We start from the raw sequence: 23,914 nt of genomic DNA, 5'->3' as shown, positions 1-23,914 counted from the left end.
TTTCAGTTGGAGTCAAAGGACCTGAAGTAAGTTATTTTAGCTCTCAAAATTTCAGTTGTCCTAACCGAAAATTGGAAATGATGACTCCTGAACTTACAACCTGTAGAGTTTTTGAGGACCAATTTTAACAGTGAGTTTCAACTTGCTTTTTAACTTTGAAGACACTGTCAAATAATGATGACGATGAAAAGAAATAGGAGGATATAACTGTCAGGCTGATGGGAATTTACCAGATTTGATTTGGCTTCTATTTTCTAGATATGAATATCGTTTTAGACTCTTAGTTTAGGGTTAAAATATTAGAAATTTTTTGTTCTTAAAGATCCTTGTAAATACAAGATTTTTCAGTAGTGCTATAACCCAGCTTTATCTTCTGGTATCATGTTGTATAGAAACACGAGCTTCTCTTACATGTGAAAATCCCAATCACAGTTTTGCAAATGTCAATAGGAAGCACAAGAAGTATCTCTAAGTCACAGTATCTATGCTTCAAATAAGAGGATTAGATTAAATTTTCCTTGGGTATCATTTGGACAAAACATTTCATGATTCTTTTTCCTTACTCAAGATGGAAAATACCCAATGAGTGCTAGCTTCTGAGCTCACAGGATAAAAACTTGTTCTGAAAAGGACTCTTAGGGAAAGTCAAGTGGATAGCTGCCTTGAGAGGGAAATTAAATGAAACAGTACATTGGATCTTGTGTGAAACTTATTTGCTAACCATATTCTAGACTGGTGCTTCTCAAACTTCAAACATGTACAAACCATGTAGCTATCTCACTTAATATCTAGCATTTCCTTTTGATTTCTTCTTAGAATTTTCATCTTTCTGTTCACATTATTTATCTATACTTGTATGTTGTTTACTTTCTCCCATTAGCACTCAAAATAGTAATCATAGTTATTTTATATTCTCTGATAATTACAAAATCTGTATCATCTCTGAGTCTAGTTCTGAGGCTTGTTTTGTCTCTTGAGAATGTATTTTTTTCTCACCTGTTAGCATGACATAATATTTTGATGAGAGCTGCACATAATGTATTAGATAATAAGAAATGAAGCAAATAAGCCTTTGGTGGGGCATTTTATGTTATATAACTAGGAGTTGGTGTGTTTAATGCTTGCTGTATCTGAATGTGCCTGAGGCTTCAATTTCCTCTGTTGCTGTTGTGTCCCTTCCTGTCTTTGGGCTACTCTAAGAATTCCTCCTCAGTTATAGTCTGCATCCTGTAGATCTTTTAGCTGTGATCTTCTGTTATTAAATAGAGCATGCTGGTGTGTTGATAAGGTAAACATGAGGTGAAGAATTCCATAATCTTATGATTATGTCTCAGTTTTTAGTGGTCCCCTGGTTTTGGGCTGTGACCTTCACAAGTATATCCTAGCATTCCCCCAACTTAAGTGACACAGGAAGGTTAAGGGGGATGGATCTGGAGAAATGCTTTTACTCAAATGTGGGTTAAGACTCTGGTAAGTTCTTGACACCAGAGAGTAGGCTGTTGTTACGGAGAATGCACTGGGCATATTTCACAGGTGTTAGTCTTCACTTCTTCTTGCCAGAGCCACAGGGAATTACCCTTGGCATTGTACCATGAAATTTGGTGGGCTTCCTAGAGGCAAAACCTACAGAAGAGTGGGGGTCTCCTAAGACCAGGAGTTTCTTCCACTCATGCTACTCCTCACTCAGCCTCCAGCAAGTTGTGAAAATTATCATTACACATTTCTGCCCATTTATTGCTTGAGGTAATCAGATATTGATTGTGATTTTCTAGATTCACCTGTCTCTCCAAATTTGGGGGTGGCACTTTCCCCTGCAATCTTAGTTCTTTGATTGGTCAAAGAGTAGCTGTTGACTTTCAGTTTTTTCAGGTATTTTTCTGAGTGATGACTTCTAAGTTTTTTACACGTTGAGCTGAATCCAGAAGTAGTCTAGATATTGTTAAACACAGCAAATTCTCATTCAGTTAAGTCTGAGATGGGGCTAAACGTTCTATATTTCTGATAACTCCCTGAGTGACATTGATGCTGCTGGTCAGAGGACTTAGGGTTGCAAGATTTAGCAGATAAAATATAGGATTCCCAGTTAAATTAGAATTTCAAATAAACTACAAGAATTTTTTAGTATAAGTGTGCCCTAAAAATTGCATGGGACAAACTTATGCTAAACTATTATTCATTGATTATTTGAGACTCAAATTTAACTGAGAATTTTGTATTTTAGCTAGAAACTCTATACGACCACACTTTGAGTAGCAAAGTTCTAGACTATTATTTTCATTAAAATGTCTATAGAATTTCTACAACAGAATTATCTATGGTTCTGGTTAATAATGCAAACTCCTAGGCCCTTGAATCAAATTCTTAGAAGACAAAATGATAATTCCACTAACATTATACACACAGTATTTAGTGTTACATCTAAGAGACAGGGATAATTGTTGTTCTATGCTTTTCTTTTCCCACAAAGAGTTAAGGAAATGAAATTTTCATTATCAGATTTTATGTGTATACCAACTTTACATACTTTCTATTACTTTTAAAGATTCCAGTATTAATTACTGCATGTTAATATTAAACCATAGACAAAAGACACAGACTTATTTTTAGATTCTGCTTTGTAATCATAATTATTAAACTTGACAACAATACATAGAATGGAATATTATTCAGCCAAAACAAAGAAGGAAATTCTTCTATTTGTGACAACATGGACAGACCTTGAGAGCATTATGCTAAGTAAAATAAGTCAGACAGAGAAAGTCAGATACTGTATCATCTCCCCTACATGTGGAGTCTAAAAAGACTGAACTCATAGCAACAGAGAACAATCTGTGGATGCCACAGGTGGGAGTTGGGGACATGGGAGAAATGGGTGAAGGTAGTCAAGAGGCACAAACTTCTAGTTATAAGATCAATAAGTTCTTTGGGGAAAAAAAACTTGACAACTAAAAGAACTTCTTATGATGACTACATTTAAGAGATAGAAGAGGAACTGAGATGAAGAGAAGGGATGCTAAAGTCTCCATCTATAGATAAATAGGTAAATAAAGTTGTGTTCCCTAGAGTTATAAGAACAAAGAATAAGACATGAAAAGGGTATTGAAAGTTTAAACAATATTCAATAGATTAATTAAAGTCAATAATATAGCGTATTGGTAGAATGAGGACAATTGGAGGGTTGACACTGGAGAACTAAACACTATCTAACATAGTATAACCAGTGGACAATCCTAAAAATTTTTATAAAACTAACAGCAGTAAAAGTATCTTACATATGGATTTAAAGACTATAAAAGTAAATAGCTAAAAGAAAATTTGTCAAAGTGGGGATTAACAGTGGGGATGAGGGGCATAGGTCAGAGGCTATTGCTTTTCATTATAAGCCTTTAAACTATTGGACTAATTTTTTAAAACACATGCATGTATGACATTATTTTGTTTATAAAAATGTTTAACACAGTTTATAGGCTTTGATTATAAAGAAAGGAAAAACAGAAAGCCTACACATAGAGCTATCTAGATCTTAATACACATTTGCAAGACTGATTAAATCAAAATGATATAGAAAATATTTGATGTTTATGGAATAACGATGGTTTTAATAACCACTTCAAATAATTTTGGTCTCTTTTCCTCATTCAGGAAATAGGATATCCAAATTTTAAATCTGTTAATTTGACAATATACATATATATTACATATAGCACTATATATAATTTACATGATATGTAAATTACATATGTACATATATATGTAATAAACGTCTTTTTTAGTAAATTGTTTAATTTTATTTATTTTATTTTATTTCATTTTTTTTTTTGCTGAGGAAGATTTGCCCTGAGCTAACATCTCTTGCCAATCTTCCTCTTTTTGCTTGAGGAAGATTTGCACTGAGCTAGTGTCTGTGCCAATCTTCCTCTGTTTTGTATGTAGGTTGCCACGACAGCATGCCTGCTGATCAGTGGTGTAGGTCCACACCTGGGAACTGAACGCAGGTCGCCAACGTGGAACATGTCAAACTTAACCACTAGGCCTTGGAGCTGACTCCAACACGCACATTTTTAATATGTTCATGTGTTTATATACACATAAGAAAATTTCTCATTTATTGAATAATTCAAGATGAGCTCATTAATAATATTTGTTTATGTTTTCCTAGCTTCTGTATGTCAAGTAATTTTAGACTGTACCCTGGACAATTTGATTCCACCTGAAATCCTCTGGACAGTGTTGATTTTGTTTTGTTGTAATTTTAGCAGGCAATAAACTCAGATTCACACAGCAACTTCTGACCCACCTTCTGTGGGCTGCAGCCCCAAACTGTTTTAGTTTTCAAAGACTTTGCATTACTATTCTGGTCAGCTTCACATATTCACCTCCCGGGGGCCAGTCTGGAACATGAGCGGTGATCTATTTCAAAGTTCGCTTCATAAAGCCTTTGCTATTTTGAATCCAGTCAGTTTCACACATGCACAGCTTGGAGGTGAGCCTAAGACTTTGTATACAAGTTCAAACAATTTATTCCTCTAGGTCTAGTCTCTTCCTAATCTCCCACACACATGAGGGTTCCCTGGGCTTTTTGTTTCTCCTGGGGATCTTGCTAAAAATGAGGTCTCTAGTCTCCCTGCCTTGTTGCCTCTTCCCATGATTGGGTCTGCATTGGGGAAAGTGGCAAGAGAAAACAGCCTGTGGGAACACTGTCACCACCTCCCCACTGCTCTGCCACACCGCTGTCAACACATGGGTGCAGTTTTACAACTGATGCTTGACTTGGGTAACGCCAGGAGAATCAAAAGACAGGGGGCCCCCTCCTTAGTCCTCTGGCTATGTTTCATCTGAGAGAGATATGATCTGGTGCACCTATTTGTGGTTTGTGCTGCCTTAGAGTCTAAGTCAGAAAATATGGGAGGGAAAAAATAGCTAACTCACCACCTTGCAAGTCATTATTTGGGTTTTGATTCTCCTATCTTGTCCACTTGCTCTCATTTAATTTTCACGATCCTTCAGTGTCTTTATATTTTCTTTTTGTTGCAATCAGGGGAAGAGATAGGATGAGTTTCCTTATCCCCTCTTAACTGTATTCAGCCCCTTTTTAAAATAGTGTTTACTTTTTTCACTCCGTAGTGTCCTATTATTTCCTTTGGTTAGAACTTAGAGAATCTAGAACTTCTTTGGTAATGAATTGCTGGTTTGTTTTTATCCATATATTGTTAGTTGGAACTAATATTGTTTGGAAAAAAACAAAAGCCAAGAGATGCCCTCTCCCCCACACAATATCTGGAGATAAACAAGAGACTTTATTTTTCCCATATTTTATGCCATACTGAATTGGTCTCTGAAGGATATTTGAAGTTCTTTGATCTCTGGAACATCTCCAATAATCCCCTCCCCTTCGACTTCCTGGATAAGAATCATACTATTCTTCATATTGTGAGCTCTCTTCTAATCTCCCCACATCTGACTGAAGCAAGTCCTTATTCTCGGCAGGAAGAGGAAGATTGGAATTTTCATCTTCAGAGTGGATATCTATAACATAAACACTTCTTATTGAGAGTATTGATAACCTCCTCTAAAAGAACTAGGAAATAGACAAAATAATAGAAAAAGACTGATGCTTCTAATGTTTACAAAGACACCCTTTCCGATTGGGATAATCATTCTAAGTTTGTATGCTTTCTGTTTTTCTATATTGCTGATATTTTGGGATATCACACACACACACAGAGGCACGAATTAGTTATCTGGCAATTTGCCAAAAGTTACTTGGGTGCGAGATATTTCAACTATGTGTCTATTTGTGTAAATATTTCTGTTGTTATTGCTGTTGGGAGTGTTATGAACAAAACTGAGACCATTTTCTTACAGTTCCACTCAGGATTCTGAGAAACTGCTGTACGTCTCTTCAAAAGGTCCCCCACGTCAGGTGAGCAGCACAGTTGTCTAAACACTGCTGCCTAGAGCTGCGCTTATCAGTGGCCCTAGAATCTGTATATTTGAAAGAAGATTAAAAATAAAGCTCCCAGGCGATCTGGTGGTCCATAAATTTGGAAACTTCTGGCTTAGAAATATTGACAATATCAATTGAAAGATGAAGCAATAGGGTGCAGTGAGTGTTAGTAATACGAGAGCTGTGGTTACAATTGAGATTATCTCTGATGGACAGTAAAGCATAATTGCATCTTTAATTTCATTAGCCTTTAACTGAAAGTTTGCATTTCCTTTGAATATGAATTTAGACAGAAAATATTGATATTGAACATGTTGATGTACAAATTTTCTATCCCCATAATTCTTCTTGGTTCCTAAGAAAGTAGAGAAAGAAAACTTCTATTAACTGGGAACTAAGCCTAAATTATAGTTTCATGTGATGGGTTACTAAAAAATTGCAGCATTTGCAAGAGTTGGGAATTTTATTTGGAAATTAAGATTTCATGTATACAGCTCAAATGTTACCATTTAATGGGAAATTCTCAGTTACTCTACTTAATATTTATGAATAGCTATAAATATTGAAATATCTTTGTTTAGACCCATAGTTTTTGAAAATAGCCATTAAGTTGTTTTGATATTCTTTAAGTACCTAATTCACAGTATAAACTATGGGTGATGCATTAGGCATACCAACCACATAATACAATGAAATCCTGTTTTGATTCTTAAATATGCATTTATCATTTGGCTTTTTTGCCATTACTTGTCAACTTCCCACTTTTTAGCAATAATCTATGAGAAAATTGAAGCAAACTAATTATAAAGAAGAAAAATAACTGATTTTCAGATTTATTAATATCAGGATAGTGTATGAGTACACGTATGAGACAGTTGCTCCCATATTTAAGAAAAGTAGACAACTTTACTAAGCAGTATTCTTTGGAGTCAAAGGTATCCACTTGAGGCGACCACATTAACAGACTAACTGATCATTGCTAAATATTCATATGGACTTATGATTTCATCTGCATATCTTAAAAGAAGAAAATTTTAGAATGCTGAAACTGTAGAGAAATAGTTTTACTCATTTTTTTCCTTGAAAAGCTGTAGTGCAATTAATATGGAAAGAGGGTTTTTTTCCTACTAAGAAGTGGAGGGCTGATGAAAAATTTTAAATTTGGGGGCAAAGAAAACAATCACATTTTTACATATGTTTAATAAAATGTAAAGAACTAGTACATTGAAGAAATTAAATTTAAGTACTTAAGCACAAACAAAATAAAAAGTATTGTTAAACAGTCTAATGCTTTTAGACAAATTCCTGCCAGATTATTCATGAACATGGCCTTGAGTAAATAGTTTCCCTGTAATTGTTTATTTGGCTGAGCAATAAAAGCTACGTCTCCTGCACAGTTGTACTTCAACTCCCAGGCAATTAATGTGTCTTGCTATAGAAATATAATATGCAATATATTACCCTAAGAAAATTTGTTGTATAATATGTAACAAATTTATACAATGTTAGAAACATGAGCTCCCCCTAGATCTCACTGAATTATTCTTTTATTTTGCTTTAAGGGGTTTTGCATTTTATCTATGGAACCAGCAGACTCTGTTGCCTTGTCTCTTTGATAAAATATACTCAATAAAGGGTGCTGGGTCTATAATACCTCTGATTTGGCCCACAGAGTTAAAGGGGGAGAATAAAAGGCCATTTTAAGGATGGAAAGAAAAGGAAAATACGTTTTAAGAAGAATCATTTATTTCTCTTTTATCTTTGTAAACGGCAGAATTATATATTGCTTCCACAGAAGTGAACACATTTGGAGATGCTTATGTGTCTATGTAGAGATGCTGTCAGTTCTCCAGATCAGGTTTTAACAGCAAACTGAGCCATGTAAATTGAGCCACATGAATCCTGAGTCTCTGAGGGCTTCAAGGTTCAAGATGGAACTGAATCGACCTCATTATAAGAAGAGGACGTTTATAGTTGTTTATGTGTGAAATGAACCTTCTTTCATTATTGTGGGACTTAAGCAAAAAGGCAAATCATGGTTTCCACATGCTCTCAGTCCTTACCATTCCCCCAAGTGTGGAGAGACAAGTAGATCAGACGGGTTCTATTACTAGCCGAGGCAGTAATGAAGGAGCGCAATCTGCATCACAGTAACTTCTTTCTTTTTTTTTACATAATTTTATTATAAAATTTTTCACAAAAAAACAAAATGCAACAATCTACAAAACTCAAAATTTACTATTGATGCTAATTTCTACGAGTTTCCTGTCTACTGTACACAAGTCAAGAAATTAAAGAAACTATTAAATATTTAGAAACATTCCACATCAGAATCTTTAAAACTTAACTACATAGTAGCCCCTCAAAAAGCTACAATCTGAACTTTTGAAAAAGTATCTTCTCTAGAAAGAATCTTATCCGCTACACAGAAATCTGTACAGTTTTTATATCGAAGCTAATATTGAGCTGCACTCCAATACGTTTATTGATATGAAGGAAATTTGCCAGCCTTGAAGAAATCGTATAGTCTTTCATAATTGTATTTCTGGGAATTACAGGACACATGGAATGTATTCAGTTTATATATGCTAAAGAGGACATGGTAAAATATTCTCGTTAGAAAAGAAAAATTAACTGCTATATGTAACTATTATACATATACATAAAACTTACTCTGCTTCTTTCTTCATTCATTTATGAATTTTCTACCATTCCTTATTAGCTTCACTACTTGAAGATTACAGGCCATGCAAGAATCACCAAGTTGTCATTTTCCATGACAATCTGCCTCACCTAGCACCTAACTGTCTCTCCTGGGTAGGGCATATTTTCTTCTTTTCAAAGATATTTATATAAGTCACATGGGAACATCAAACTCACTCACTTCTCTTTTATTTAATATTCAAGGCTAAGTGAAATGTATCTTAAACTCCTTTTTAATGCCTTCGTTTTATGCAGTCATCTCTATGTGATTTAGCTATATGTCTTTCTAGAACAACATTGCAAGGGCAATATTTTTTAAAGTCTGAGTACACCTAAGAGAAAAGTATGCATCAGTTCTTAACTTAAAGATTTGTGACATATTTAATTTATGAAAACATTTTAGGTGGCATTGAAAAGCTCCACGTCCCCAAAGAATCACTATTGTTTCCAGCATAGACTGTTGCTTTAATATTGACTAATTAAGTTAATAGTGCTCATTATGTCATTGAACCATGAAATTATAAATCTCTTTCCTTCCCTTCTCCTCTTTGACCAGAATGGTTGAATAGCCTGACAATTTTACAAATCCTACCAGCAATACTCAGACTGCATTGTATCTTAATTGAATTAATTCAATAAGTAAAATATAATTCTACTCAATGACATTTTTCATCAACTCTTCAAACTCTTCAGTATGTTTAAACAATTGATTTTTTGACAGAATGTAATCTGGTATTAACAATTTTTTGGTATTGATGGTCCGTAGCTCTGAATAACCATTTACTTTGCTGTTGAAGTATTTCAAAGCTTCTTTTAATTACTTCAGTATCGTTCCTAACAATATGTAAATTTTCCCACCGCTCCCTTCTCTCTAAGATTTCACCCTTGAGGACTTTATCCAATAATATATTTTCTTCTACCATTATGGAGATGACTCCTCATCCCCATCTCCAGTCCTTGGCTAGATATTTCTAGCTCCAGTTCTCTTCTAGTTATTTTTAACTGTATGACCCATCAGAAGATCAAATTCAACATATCCAAAAAAGAATTTATTTTCCCACAAATACTGTTTTCCTCCTGTCTTCATAAGACTAATTACCCAAGTGTGAAATCTTGGTGTAGTCATTGATTCTTTTCTCTTTTGCGGTTGTCTCCCTCTATCATTCCATCTATGGTACCACACACATACACACACTCAGCATTTGACAAAATCTTTTGATTTCTCCTTTATAGATTCATTGCAGAGTCAGCCCCAGCAGCCTACTGGTTAATTCTGGCATGCTCCATTTCAGCTGCCCAGGTTCATTTCCCAAGGATGGACCTACTCCACTGTCTGTCAGTGGCCCTGCTGTGGCGGTAGATCACATACAAAAAAAGAGGAAGATTGGCACAGATGTTAGCTCAGGGCAAATCTTCATTAGCAAAGAAAAGACAAAAAATCATTGCATTTGCCCCTATTTTTTCTCTTGTCTGGTCAAATATCATAACCTCTGCTCAAGACTTTACCTCTTCTTTCCATGTAAGGTTGTGCTGGAGGTATTTTCCTGATGCAACACTCTAATCATGCCATAACCTGTGTAGAGAGTTGATGGTGGTAAGGATGATAATGGTGGTGATCAGGCTCATATTGGAGCAAGGCAGAAACTCAGAATCTTTCACGATTTGATACCAATCAATTATTCTAAGTTCATCTGTTATAGTTAACAAACTATAGCAAAAGTTATAGCAAAAACAGGAGGGACCCCCTCCCAAAGTTAGTTTTGGATGTTAACACTGATGACCACACACACACACACACACACACACACACACACACATACACACACACTCCAAATGTGTAGCACACAATTTATTACTTATGTAATTGAAAAGGGGAGAACAGAGCAGGCCTCTTAAGCAGGTCCAAAGTGACTTGAGATAACAACGAAAGGAGATGGACTCTGAGTTTTTATTATGATTAGGGGTTGGGGCCACTGTAAGAGTTCCATCTGGAGGCAGGGACTCATCTGGCATGAATCTCCTGCCAGCGTCAAAGAAGGGAGCACTGGGGCATTCTCATCAGCTTGTCCAGATGTGGGAGCAAGAGGAAGGGGGAAGGATGAGGCTTAATAGCTATCAGCCAGCAAACATCAAAAACTAGAGTCAGACTCCTCATTATAGCATCACCTTATATTGTCAAAATTCTATTCTGTTCTTAGCTCAAGTCAGATCATCAGTTGGCAGCATTTCTGTACCCTACCAACTTTCCTAAAACCACGTCCGCAAACAACAGAATAGCATCAATAAAATATAATTTGATGGATATTAATTTCTCATTTTTTATTTAATTATTGAAACACTGAGAAATTGTGACCTGATCTTACTGTGTCCTACATTGTGAAAGCATTAAAAGGAAAATTCTTATGTGATCTGTCATTCTATTTTTTCCAGAAATTTCAAATATTGTACCAAATGATCTTTTCTCATTATTTGGGAAAGTTCTCTCAGTAGATACCCAGAAATATCTAATTCCAAGATATTAAATCACTTAAAAATGATTTTGCTAAAAAATCTTTATAATTGATCAGGTTTCCTTCTTTGCATTGGACGCAAGACAGAGCTAAATTTTGGATTTTACTGCTGTACACATTTATGAATAAAATGTACCCCAAGGATAATGTTTCTTTTTCTTTAAAATTTTTTCTTTGGCCAATTTATTTCACTGATTTATACTATTTGATGCATCTCTCTGAATCTGTCTCTTTGTTCTTTTTATGGATGAAGGCATTTGTAAGGAAGGTCATGTCTTTTAATCCATATCATTTTTGGTGGTTTTAACAAGATATCCCATACATAATCAGCAATAGAGGAAACTAAGGGGTTGACACCGCACTATCTGAAAGCTGAATGAGAAATGTATTTAACCTAAAGTCTGTGTATAAAACTAAATTGCAGTGTTGTAAACTATATAGATTTATAAACTGTACAGTCATGCATTGCTTAATGACTCGACTCATCCTGAGAAAAGCAGTGCTACGTGATTTCATTGTTGTGTGGACATTATACAGTGTACTTACACAAACCTAGGTAGTACAGGCTACTACCCACCTAGGCCATCTGGTACTAATCTTATGGGACCATCGTCATATATTTGGTCCAGTGTTGACCAAAGAAGTCATTATGTGGCACGTGACTGCTTTATATAATGTACATGCCACTCAATGAGGGGTCAGAAAACTAAGGCTTGTGGGCCAAGTTGTGCCAAACCAAGTGTTTTTGTAAATGAAGTTTTATCATATCATCTATTGCTGTTTTCCTTCTAAAAGGCAGAGTTGAGTGGTTGTAGCAGAGACCATATGGCCTGCAAGGACTGCAATATTTGCTCTCTGGCTTTTGAGGATGAAGCTTGCCAAACATTTACAGAAAAATTGTTGGATACTTATTTAATTCTAAAGTCCAATCCAAAGAAACAACTCAGCTTAAAGGATGAGCCATTATGTAAGAAGAATTGAAGAGAACTTAAACACATGTGTTTCACGTGTATCCCCAGACGTAAAATCTTGATTAAAGAGTTCCGTTCTTCCAAGCCAGTCTGGATATTTGAAGTAGACCACAGTAAAGACACAAAGTCAGCTTAGAGATTCAGGAATCACGGCGTTCTAACTTTGATGACTTCTTAGATAACATGAAATGGTTGCCTCCATCACAAGAGATTTGCAATTGTTTATGTAAATCTGGTACATTGCAGAGTATCTTTCTCTTTGAAGAGACCTCTACACTATTAAAAAGAAAGAAAAAACAAAACAAAGAAACAAAGCTATTATGATCCTTCCACAAAACTACTATAAAATATTAAGGAAATGGGGTTATGCTTGAAATCAGTTCTGAAATAAGTCTCTAGATGACATGCAAGATATGATATTAACAAAAAATTTCATCTATGGTCAAATCTCAAGAGCTTTTATTACATAAGTATAATAAACAGACTTTAGATTGAGGATACTAGATCCTATGCATTAAGATGCATAAAATGTCAGATATTTTTACTAACGCAAAAGAAAAGCAATATGAAACTAAATAACCATAAAATCATATTTAAAAGTTCTTTAATGGCTTCTCGCAGAACTTCGTTTTCTAATATTATTTACCCTATTAAGTCTTAAGTTCTTGAATTCTAAATTGTTCTATCAGACGGATTTTCAAAAACTGAACATGTTTAATTCCATTGGCTACTGAAATTTAAACTATAGGTCCATGGGTAGAGGAGAAATAATGTTTCTCAAGAGTACCCGGTCAAAATTTGTGCATCACTGACCAATGCCATTCCAAACACAAAATCATCTAGAGAATTCATCTAGTTAACTGAATGCAAAATCACCAAATCTACCCAAGTGAAAGATATGCAATCGCTATCCAAAAATCCATTTCATTGACTTCAAATGTCTTAGAGATACATCCCTTAATTTTCTTCATCTCTACTGTCATCTATTCTAATTAAACCATTATCTCTCAACTGATTAACTGCAAATAGATTTCTAATGGGATGTTCTGCCACCAGGCCAGGTCCTTCTCCCTTCATCAGAGAGGCCACAACTTGTGGCGTTCTTAGGGTCAGTCATCCAAAGTGAACTGTTTGTCATGTAAATTTCATATTAAAAAATTTCTGATGGCTTAGTTGTTGCTCATATACTAAAATCCATTCTTCTTCACAGGACATTTAAAGCAAACTTTGCCTTCAACTCTCTGTTCAGTGAAGATGAATGTAGACATTCATATAGCTCAATGTATTACACAAGTCTCTGAAAAAAATGGCTCTAACATAGATAAGTATACTTTCATTATATATATATATGAATTGAAGTAATACAGAAAATCATTTATTCAATGACATTAAATTCCATATGAAAGACATTTTCTTTCAATATTTTTAAGAAAAATATATCACCATAATTTTTAAGCATTGATATATTTCTCCTTTCAATGAAACCCCATCACCTTTTAAATATGGCATAAAAACATTAATTTCTCACTATAATTGCTGATTCAACAATTCTGTAGAGAATTCATTTGTCTGAGGGAGGATTAAGAGAGGTAGAAGGGCAAAATTGTGACTAAAAGCCTTTTTTATTTGTAACTGCTATGCAATTTGAGTGTCAACATTTTGGATGTATTGTTTTAATAATTAATAGACTATTTTTTAGCACAGTGTTAGATTTACAGAATAATTAAATGGATAATACTAAGAGTTCCACCTATCCAACCCCAGACGCACTCTCCACTCCTACACACAGCTTCCCCTCATAGTAGCATCTTGCATTAGTGCGGTATACTTGTTACAATTAATGAACCAATATTGATACATTCTTCTTCTTATTATAGTCTGTTATTTATGTTAAGATTCACTTTTTGTGTTGTGCGTTTCTAAGGATTTTAACAAATGACATGTATTCACCATTAAGATTTTTTTAAAGAACTTCAATTTTAGAGCAGTTTTAGGTTCAAGGACCATTAAAATTTTGTACAGAATCGTTTTCACTAGCTTAAAAGTCCTCTGTGCTCCACCTATTCACCCCTTCCCCACCCCTGAATCCTTGGCAACCACTGAGCTCTGTACTCTCTCTATAGTTTTGCCTTTTTCAGAATGTCATCTAGTTGTAATAATATCATATGCAGCCTTTTCAGCCTGGCTTTTTTCACCAAGAAATATGCATTATTAAGTTTCCTGCATGTCTTTTCATGGCTTGATTGCTCTTTTCTTTCAAGAGCTGAATAATATTCCATTGTCTGAACATACCAGTTTGCCTATTTATCGACTTTTTGAAGAGCATCTTGGTAGCTTCCAGCTTTGAGCAATTATAAATAAAACTACCATAAACATTCATATGTAAGGTTTTGTGTGGACATAAGTTTTCAATTCATTTGGCTAAATGACAAGGAGCGCAATTGTTGGATTGGACTGTAGGGTAAGAGTATGTTTAGTTTTATAATAAACTGCCAAAGTGTCACTAGAATGGCTGTCATTGCACATTCCAACCAGCAATGAATCAGAGTTTATCCTCTTACTTTTAACCCCTCTGTGTCTTTACATTTAAAGTGAGTATTTTGCAGACAATGAATACTTGGGTGCTGTTTTCTATCTACTCTGACAGTCCCTGTCTTTTAATTGGTGTATTTAGACTATTCACATTTAAAGTAATTATTAGTAGAGTTGCATTAGTATCTGTCATGTTTGTAAGTGTTCTCTATTCATTGCACGTCTTTTCTTCTTTTTTAAATCTTCCCCCTTTTTTTGATTTCTCTGGTTTAAAATGAGCCTTTTATTTGATTCCAATTTTTTCTCCTCTCTTAGCATATGAGTTATACCTTTTAAAACAGCAGTTGCCCTTGTGTTCGTAATATATGTTTAAAGCTAATCAAAGTCTACTTTCATATAGCACTCTACCACTTAACAGGTAGTGTAGATAACGTATAAAAGAGTATTCTCAATTCTTCCCTCCCATCCCTTATAACACTGTTGCCATTAATTTTGTTTATCCCTATCCTCAATACATTGTTACTGTTTCTACTTTGAATAGCAGTTATTTATTGCATCATATAGGAATAAGAAGTGTAGAGATTTTATTTTACCTTCATTCATTCCATTTCTGACACTCTTCCTTTTTTTATATAGATATGAGTTTCCAATTTCTCAGAATTTCCTTCTCTCTGAAGAACTCCTTTTAATATTTCTAGCAAGAAAGTTCTCTACTTGTGACAAATTGCTCCAGTTTGTATTTGTGTATGACAGTCTTTATTTCTCCTTCACTTTTGAAGGACAATTTCACTAGATACAAAATTATGGATTTTATTTCTCCACTTCTGAAAGATAATCTTACTGGATATGAAGTTGGTGTTTTGGCGTTTTTTCAGTCTTTAATGTTTCACTCCATTCTCTTCTTACATGCATGGTTTCTAATGAGAAATCTGATATGATTCTTTTTCTTGTTCCTCTAGACGAGGTATTTCCTCCACTGGCTTCTTTCCAGACTTTCTTTTTGTCTTTGGTTTTCTTTAGTTTTAATATGATATGCCTACAGGTAGATTTTTTTCTTATTTCTACTGCTTGGTGTTCTGTGAAATTCCGGGATTTGTGGTTTGGTTTCTCTCATTGATTATGTAAAATCTTCAGCCATTATTACTTCAAACATTTCTTCTGATCCATTCTTTCTTGACTTTCTGATATTCCTATTATGCACGCCTTACACCTTTTAAATTGTCCCATGATTCTTGGATACACTGCCCTTTATCTTTTCTTTCTTTTTTTTTTTTCTATTATGCTTTTCAGTTTGGGAAGTTTTATTGTATTTAGCATTTCCTTTGTAAATATTTTCTATTTTGATATTTTCTTATGGTTTCAATATCTTTGGTTACATTACCCATCATTTCTTATATATTGTTGACATTTTTCGTTAGATATCTTGGCATATTAATCATAGTTATTTTAAGTTCCTCGTCTAGTAATTCCAAAAATCTCTCCCATATCTGAATCTGATTCTGATGCCTTCTTCAGATTGGGGTTTTACTTGCATTTATCTCAGCATGCCTTATAATTCGTTCTGTTGTTGTTGAAAGCTGTACATGGTATATCCAATAAAAGGAAATTAAGTAGATAGGCCTGTAGTGTGAGGGTTTATATTTATCTGGCTAGGAGTTAGGCTGTGTTTACTGTTTAATGTACCTATAGATGTCAGAAGTTGGAATTTCCTCTGGTTTCCTGTTGTCTTTGGGTTTCCCTAGAAACTCCTTCTTAAGTAGAGTCCTACACTTGCAGTTCTTTTAGCTGTTACTCACTCTTGTTATATAGGAGCCCTGTTCATGAGTGGTAAGGTTTGGGGAAGGAAGAGGGTTCTACAGTCCAGTAATTAGGTCTCAGTCTTTTAGTGGTCCTGTGTTTACGTGATAGGACCTTCACAAGAGCTTCTCAGCTTATTTTTCTTCTTAGATGAGACAAGAAGGCTATAGGGGCTAGAGTTGGGTCATTTTGCTTCCACAACTCAGATAAGGCCCTGCTGGTGTCCTTTCCCTTGCTAGACAAGACTTTGTTTTAGAGAAAGCTCTGGAAATATTTCAAAACGGTGGCTTTTCCCTTGGGAATACTTCAAAATGGTTACTTTTCCTTTGGGGTATAACAAAATGGTTACTTTTACCCTCCCCCTGGCCACACTTGAGGAGATTTTTTTCTACAATTTTCATCATAAGAACCTGATGAAGCTTCTGGAGGTAAAACCCATGAAAGTGTGGTGGCCTCCTTTAGGCTGACCCCCAGGAGTTTTTAACTTTCAAGCTAGTCTGCACTCAACCTCTAGCAACACCATTTAAGTGTTCCTACCAGGTACTGGCTCTGGTGACTTCTACTTCAGGTAAGCTGCTATGTATTCTCTGTATTAGCCTGGTCTCTCTAGTTTTTTGGGGTGATGACTTGTTATGTGACCTCAGTTTTTTGATGGATCTGAGAAAAGTCATTGGTTTTCAGTTTATTCAGCTTTTTTTCTTGTTGTGAAGGTAGGAATAATGACTTCCAAGCTCTTTCCATATTGGAAGAATGTTTGAATTCCATATATATATTTTGTTTGTTTGTTTCTTCCATGACTTACCTAGATTCGTTCATTTACTCATTCATTATTTTATTGATCTGTAGTCAACAAATCAATCAAGTAAACAAACAAGAAAAAATTATAAGTTGTTATCATAGGCCAAAATTTTTTTGGGGGGGAAATGCTACAGAAATGAAGGATAAATAAACCATTTAAATACAGTGCATTTGTCTCCCTTGCAGACTAGCTTCTTGAGGGCAGACACTATGATAAGTTCATGGGACAGGTATATTCCTGGTCCCTTGGAAGCAAGTAACATGCACATAACTCAATTCTAAGTGACAAGAAGTGTCTTCCTGGAATAAGAACGTCTAACGTGAGTTTTAAGGTGCAAGGAGTTAGTCAAGTCAAAGAGGGACAGAATGGTTTATAGTCATGAAAAAGGCTAGGAGACCCAGGCAAAATTGGTGGAAAAGATATGGAGGGTAATGTAGCCTAATCTTTTTCCCCAGTAGCATTGATTAACAATCACTATTCCCTAAATACATAAATAAACATGTTTACTATACATGTGGAAGGAAATTACAACCCTTCCAGGCATCTATTCAAATAAGCATGATCTTTGTGTTCCAAATTCCCTCAATAATAATTAAAAGCTTGTATCCTACCACCAATAATTTAATTCACAATAGGCTTCCAAAAATGCAATCAGGTCCACGTTAATTAACAAGAGATCATCAACAGTCAAAGATTCATGGTCTTGCTTTCTGATCAGCCACATGCAAAATATTTTTGAGAAAAAAAGTCAACCAACAAATCAGGGAAATAGTATATCTCGAAAAACAGCATCATCTTTTACTTCCTAACTTCAGCTTTTCTCTCAGAAGTGTATATTACAACATTGTAGAGTTTTACAATGCAAATCCACAGCAACTCTACAAGGTCCTTCTCGTGTAAATGTCTTTGGATGCATAATCAAGCAAAGAGAATCAAAAATATGCCCTGTTTGTTACAGAGAGCAGGGAAGAAGTGTTTGTTCAGATAGATTCTGGGTACCATCTGGGAGACAAGTGCCTGGTTTTGCAACAGATTGCATAATTTTCCTGTAGAATCTGGAGAAAAGCCCTAACTGCTTTAATAGACTGTTGATTTTACATGCCTTTAATCTTCATTTCGGTTTGTCTTAAAGGCAATCCATATGGTTGAATGGCAGAAGTAGTCATTAGCTTAACACAGTGTTCAGGCTTCCATCTTTCTGTGGGAGACATGCAATATTTCACCGTATAGAGAGTTAGTTTTCATTGCACATGGCAATTAATCTTTTTAGTAGCCAAGCGTCTACTGCATATGTAAGCCATTTGATTGATTAGATTAGAAATTTAATGTTACAGTTCATACATTAGTAATATTTCAATATAAAACGTACCAAGGACTCCACTATCAATAATATGAATGGATCCAGAGCAGCACAAATTAGCACCTGGAATGGGAAGGATGACCTTGGTGGGAAGGAAATAGTTCATCCACAACAGAGAAATCCTAGAGCAAAGTTCATCTTATTAGCAGTTCCATGTGGAACTTGTGGCTGGAGGGTACATGCATTCCTAACAGGCAACAGAGTGCACATAAAAGCAGATAGCAGGACACAACTCGCAAATAGAAGAGACAGTCAGGCTACTCTTTTATGCACCTGTCTCTCCACACCTTTCTTGGAAGATGTAGAAAGGAAAGCACTTTGGTATCGTGTGGTAAAAGATACAATTAAAAATCAAAACACATTGGCAGAATTAGATATTTAAATGGAAAGTATTGCTCATAATTATATCCTGGTGATAGTTTCTGAAGTGGAACAAAAGTAGGACACCTTTTTTCACTGAGCTAAATTCTTTTTAGGCGTGATGCTTGCACACCTGCTAGCAAAAGTAACCTATATCTTTCTGTCTACACAGAGAGGGAGAGTTAAGTAAAAAATTCCATTTATTTATCGCGCATTATGCCAGATGCAACCCTGGAAATCTCAAATAGGCTATCAACTTTGATCTCCCGACTAGTACTCTGAAGAGTGTCAGGCTTTCATGGTACATTGGAAGCAACTTGGGATCGAAGTATGTAAGCACATTTCTAAACTCTAAAATGTTAAGTGGAAGTTGCAAGATTTCAAAAGAAGAATCCACAATCCAGACTTGTATTCATACAGTTCTCTTCTCTATCACACTATTGTTTTCCTGCAGGAGAAGAAGCATTCCAAGCAAGGCAAATATCATTCTCTCCACATACCATGTACTCAGGTGGCCCCAAGGTTGAGCAAAATGTGCACATGGAGTAGCCTAATTAAAGGACACAGAAGTAACCACAAAACAGAAAGTAGAAAATATGAAATAGGGGATTGTGGTTGAGAAACAAAAACAAGATAAAATTGAGGTGATTATAGTAGGAGAATTTTTTTGGTAATGCTGCATTTGTAAAAATAAAGTATATTGTACATTATAATAATGGTCCCAATTCTTCAACACTTCCTGTTTTTATACCCTTTGCCTTATAACTTGGTACTATCCTCCGTCTCTGACCCCGAGTTCAGCCATTTGGCTTGCTTTGGGCCATTTGAATTTTAGCAGACATTACACAAGGGAGGATTGGAAGAGTTATTGAGCTTGTTCACTCTTTCCCTCTCAACCACGATGAAAAGGAAAGGCCCAAACTAACTTAATGATCCCAGCAAGAGGATGAGAGACGCATGGATCAGAGGTGAGTCACTCCAATCATTCCAGTCAAGCCCATCCTAATCAGCTAACAGCTAGCCAACTCCAGATATCTGAGCAAAGCAAGCAAAGAACAGGAGTGCTGCCTAGCTGACCATCCCAACACCTGAGCAATCAATGCTTATTAGGCCACTGGGGTTTTGGGTGATTTGTTACACAAATCCTTGTGTAACAATAGATATCTCATATAGAACAAAATGATAAATGCCAGCATTTATTAACAGTAATTTTTATTATGGTAGTCTCCTTTGTTTATTGTATTTCTGTTATCTCTCCCTTGTTTATCTCCAGGAAATTTCTGCTTTCTGAAGATGTGTGCTGTGGCATTTGATATAGAGATATTAATAGGTGTGTGAATTGTGGTCATTAATAAATTCAGCCTGAGTCAATATTAATTGGCTTAAGCCAACCAGGACCCATACCTAGAAGTGAGGACTGTACAAAATTGCTTGACTATATAGACTATTGATAAGAAAAGGGGAATGAATACAAAAGAAATAATTAATAAATGGCTAACAGAGTCTAGTAAAGAGTTGAATGAATGAATGAATGAATATTTTAAAGTTTAGTTAATATTCCTTTCTGTCTTTTAAGAACAATTTGAGTATGATTTGCTGGATGTTGGTCATAATCACCAAAGGATAATAGACTAAGCAAGTTCTTACTTTGATGTATTAAAGAGACGTGATATGGGGGGCTGGCCCCGTGGCCGAGTGGTTAAGTTCGCGCGCTCTGCTGCAGGCGGCCCAGTGTTTCGTCGGTTCGAATCCTGGGCGCGGACATGGCACTGCTCGTCAGACCACGCTGAGGCAGCGTCCCACATGCCACAACTAGAGGAACCCACAATGAAGAATACACAACTATGTACCGGGGGGCTTTGGGGAGAAAAAGGAAAAAATAAAATCTTTAAAAAAAAAAAGAGACGTGATATGCAGTTAACTTCACATATTTTATGTAAACTTTATGCTTTTTTAAGAGTACGCATTATAGCTTCAAGTCTAAAAACTGTTGGCTCTTCTACCTGAATGATGATGTGCGTTAATTTGCGTGTTTAATGTAGAAGTCAGTCTGCTGAGGAAAGCTTTTGCAGTCTATTTAAACTTGTTTTAATTTGAATCCCAAGTCATTCTTTGTGTCCATAATGTAGAATTGTTTAACAATCTGTAGCAATAAAGCAAAGATATGGGGACAGATTGTTTTCCGAAGTGCCTCTTGAATGCATACCATAGACTACCCAATGGTTACCAATATGGTTCATGTGAGTAAATGAAAAGGAATGATGGATGCAAGTCAATTAGCATATATCATTCAAAGTATCAATCTAAGAGCAGACACAGTTTCAATAAGCATCAGCCTTAAATAGTAAAATCTAATTGTTAACAGTCAAACCTTATTAATCAATTCTGTGCCTAATTATTAAATAATCTGTCAGTATCATTAATAGTCAAACAAAGAGATATATCAAAATACAGTATCAGACTGACATAATTAAATGGATTTCTGCTCAATGATAAATCACTATCTAATAGTAACAGCATAGAACTGAGATTAGTTAAATCTGGAATTGATTTGGAATCTGCATTCAGATCCCCTAACAACACAGTGTGAGAGCAAGGAAAGAGAAGAGCATTCTTCACATAGGAAACACTGTCTTCTGCTCTTCACAAAAAACACTGCTCCAAGCTGTTTGGACTGGGTGAACCAAGAAATTATTGGAGATTAAATTAAAAAGTGGCTATGTGGCCTGATTACCAAAAGCTAAAATTCATGAAGTTAAACTGATGGATGCATTTTAACAGAACCCAACTAGGGCCCAAGATTTGGAGTCTGAATCATAGACACGATAATAAAGCTAATTAAAATGAGAAGATGCTACCATCACACAGTCAGTCAGTCACAGATGGTCAGTGGTGGAAGGAGAAGTAAGTCAAGCCCATGGTATCAAGTAAATGTAAACAGATTGTCTTATGTGCCTTTTAGACAGAAAACGTGTGGAACTTATAATGGCTTGAGGTTCCTAGCAGTCCTGAAAATAAAATTAATGAAACAACAATAAGTGTGTTAGCTTATGTTTATTGTGCATTGTCCACAATACATGCCAGACTCTTCAAATTATTTTTCACATATTAACTTGTTTATTTTTTTACAATGAGTTTATAAATTGAAATGTATTATGGTCCTATTTTACAGATGAAAAATCCAAGACACAGAGAGATTAAGTAACGTGTCCAAGTTCAATTTACACCTAGTAAATCAAACAGCTGACACTAAATTCCAGGCAATTTAGCATCAGAGTCCATACTCTTAGAAGCTTATCTTATGCCCCTTAATTCAAGAAGTTCAACTTTGCAATATTTAAACTCCTTTGTGTCAACTGGGAACCCAAGACTGACTTACATTTAAAAAGTCCTTCATCCTCCATGATACTTTCACATTTGATTTCACAACAAACCTGTGGAGAAGGGAGAACACCAAGAATGACTCTGCTTAAGTGAGTTTTCCAAGGCAATGTAGCTAGTTTGTTTGTTTCTGTGTTTGTTTGTTTTCTCATGCTTTCTCATGGTTTACTTACTTATGTCTCAACTTGTTCCAGACCTATGTAAGGTTTTTCCCATAGGTCGGACCTGGTATCAGAAGGCCAAACTGCAGTCCAGACCTCATGTGAAGAGTTTAGAAGAGGGTAACTTTTAGTTCTGCTCAGAGATTGGAAATATCTATCTCCCTCTGCCCAAGTAGTTATATGACTGATTGGAAGTTATAAGCTTAATTCAGTTTGTTTTCACTTTGGCTCTTTATGAACTTTAGGTTCCATTTGTGTAAACTGAAAGGGCATACTAGAATCATCTTTAAGACACTTTAGATTCTAATATTCTAAGTGTTTATAAATACATTGCCTAATCTGCAAGTAGAAACTCAGCGCTAAATATTGAGTAAGTACTGAAAAGGTAAAACAAGTGAAGATGCTCCTTTAATATGATGTATTCATAGGCTTTTTTATACCAAATAGCCTAAGAGAGGAAACCTCTGTCAATATCACCAATGATAAAAGACTGTCAATTCTGGCTATTTTTTGTAATAAATATCACCCACCACACTTTTGTTTGATCATTCTCCTTAAATATATATTTCTTAAACCAATATCCAATATAAACTATGATATTGGCCTCTTGTCCAGAAATGTAAAAAACAAAAATAAAACGCCATTTTCAGGAGACATTGGAAATATATTCTAAATAGTAAATCAATAACAAAAATACAGATCGATAAAAGTGAAGGTGTGTACATCTAAATTCAATTAGTTGTAAAATTCAGACTCTGTGTATATTTGAGTGAGTTCTAAAAGTTATTTATGGTGATATTTGCCAATTAAAATGAAATTTGGGACGAGACCATCCCATGGTTTATCAGCATAATGCCAAAAGTAGTGGTTCTAGCTAGAAAACAGACAATCTCATGTAAGCGAGGCCCACTGACAATTTTGGTTATTTCATAATGCAAACACAGGCATAGGTTCAGATTTTAGCAAGCTGAAACAAAAGGATGCAGGATTAAGTTGCAATTTCATTTTAAAGGTCTGGAAAGAGCACTATGATCTATTGTGGAAAGACACTAATCGCTGAGGACCATAACGATTGCTGTTTGATAATTTTAATATGTAAGGGCACCTGATTAAAATTTAAGGGCATCCTAAGTATTTGTAAAGCTAAATTAACATTTATTGAGTAGCTCTTAGTGCCAGGCCCTGGGCTGGCTGCTTTGCACATGATATCCCACTTAATCCTAATGACAACTTTGGAAGTAGGCTTCATTAGATGAGAAAAGGTTTAGATCTTAGTGAAAAGAACAGAAGTTTGGAATCAGATGGACGTGGATTCAAGATTTCCGGTACTGATTTTTTGTTGAGTGACTTTCTTAAGTGAAAGGGCCATGCAAATTGGACAGATGCCTTCTCG

The 23,914-nt window shown here is 35.3% G+C and overlaps 1 long non-coding RNA gene across 2 annotated transcripts in view; it reads right to left on the bottom strand.

Moving 5' to 3' along the window:
* Positions 1-12,057: 12,057 nt before the first annotated feature.
* Positions 12,058-23,914, bottom strand: part of LOC111772671 (uncharacterized) — a 55,860-nt gene continuing 44,003 nt past the window's right edge. For both annotated transcript variants that reach the window (XR_011437678.1, XR_011437679.1), the window contains exons 3-4: positions 22,359-22,413; positions 12,058-12,407 (exon numbers count right to left, since the gene is read on the bottom strand). This is a non-coding gene — a long non-coding RNA (uncharacterized lncRNA). The remainder of the gene's footprint in view (positions 12,408-22,358; positions 22,414-23,914) is intronic.

This window comes from Equus caballus, chromosome 3 (genome assembly GCF_041296265.1).
Source record: "Equus caballus isolate H_3958 breed thoroughbred chromosome 3, TB-T2T, whole genome shotgun sequence".
Taxonomy (NCBI): Eukaryota; Metazoa; Chordata; class Mammalia; order Perissodactyla; family Equidae; genus Equus; species Equus caballus.
The sequence above is the reverse complement of the archived record's forward strand: the minus strand, read 5'-3'. Positions and strand labels throughout refer to the sequence as shown.